The sequence below is a fragment of the Anopheles arabiensis genome (assembly GCF_016920715.1).
Source record: "Anopheles arabiensis isolate DONGOLA chromosome X unlocalized genomic scaffold, AaraD3 X_pericentromeric_contig0021, whole genome shotgun sequence".
Classification (NCBI taxonomy): domain Eukaryota; kingdom Metazoa; phylum Arthropoda; class Insecta; order Diptera; family Culicidae; genus Anopheles; species Anopheles arabiensis.
The window spans coordinates 56,351-57,500 of record NW_024412099.1 but is presented as its reverse complement, the minus strand read 5'-3'; positions in this window follow the sequence as shown (position 1 = coordinate 57,500).

Sequence of the window (1,150 nt, the reverse complement as noted above, 5' to 3'; positions counted from 1 at the left end):
GACATCGCCTTTATTGGTATTTATTTATTTCGTTCCTTTTTTTTTCCCTTACGGAATTAATACCCCAACGCATTTTTTTTTATTTTTCTTCTGCGCCGTACCCTTTTTGCTGTCCCATGCACTTCCTACCCCATCATCCTCCTTCTAACGGCCGGAGGTTGTTGCTTCAGTGATGGCTGCCAGGCCGTCGGCGGATAGCGCCTCACGTACTCCCTGATTGGACGGCACCCTTCGCGCTACTCGGCGTAGCTGCTCCATTTCACGCCTTCTCATCCGCCGTCGGATGGTATCGGCTTCCGAAGGGGCCGACCTGCTCCTCCGGTTTCTACCGTGTGGGACTGGTGGTAGAGTCCCTTCCTGGCGCGTTGACGGTAGAGACGTTGGAGATACAGTCTCCGTTCGTGCCGCGCTCTTACCATCCTCGGAGATGGAGGCAGTCCGCGTCTTCCCATGGGAATGGGTGGTGGTGCTTCTCCTGCTTCCTCCGCCCGCACCGCTGCCATCAGGATGGAGTCCTCACGTTCTCGTTCGGCTGCTGCCATTGCGGATGCAAGGCGCACTTCCGCCCGTTCCTCCGCCCTCCGGCGACCTCTTCTGGTCCGTCTGGCTCGACCTCGGTTGGAACGAAAGAGTTCAGCCACCCCATCAACCGACACCTGCTCTCCATCCAGCGGACTGGCGTCTACCGCTGCTGGTCTCGTCGGTAGTGCTGCAAGGTGTGCCTGGAGGTTGAGCTGCAGCTCGTCCTCACGCCAAAGCTGTTGCAACACCTTCGTGATTTTGCGTGCAGCTTCCTGGATGCTGTTCCACCGCTCGGGGCTCTCCAGCAGCTTCATGCCGAGATTGTCCTCGTTCACTGGGTCGCTGGTGCCGTAGCCCAACAGCTCCACCCGGATCTCGTGGAAGACCTCGCACTGGAACAGCACGTGCGCCACCGATTCAACCGACCCCGGGCACCGTGGACATTCCGCCGATGGGGCAAAACCGCAGACATGGAGGTATTCCCGGAAATATCCGTGTCCGGTTAATACCTGTGAGAGGTGGAAATCAACCTCTCCATGTCGCCTACTCATCCACAAGTGCAGGTCCGGGATCATTCGGTGGGCCCAGACCGCATACCGACTGGCCGTTGGAGCTGCGGCCGCCGCAT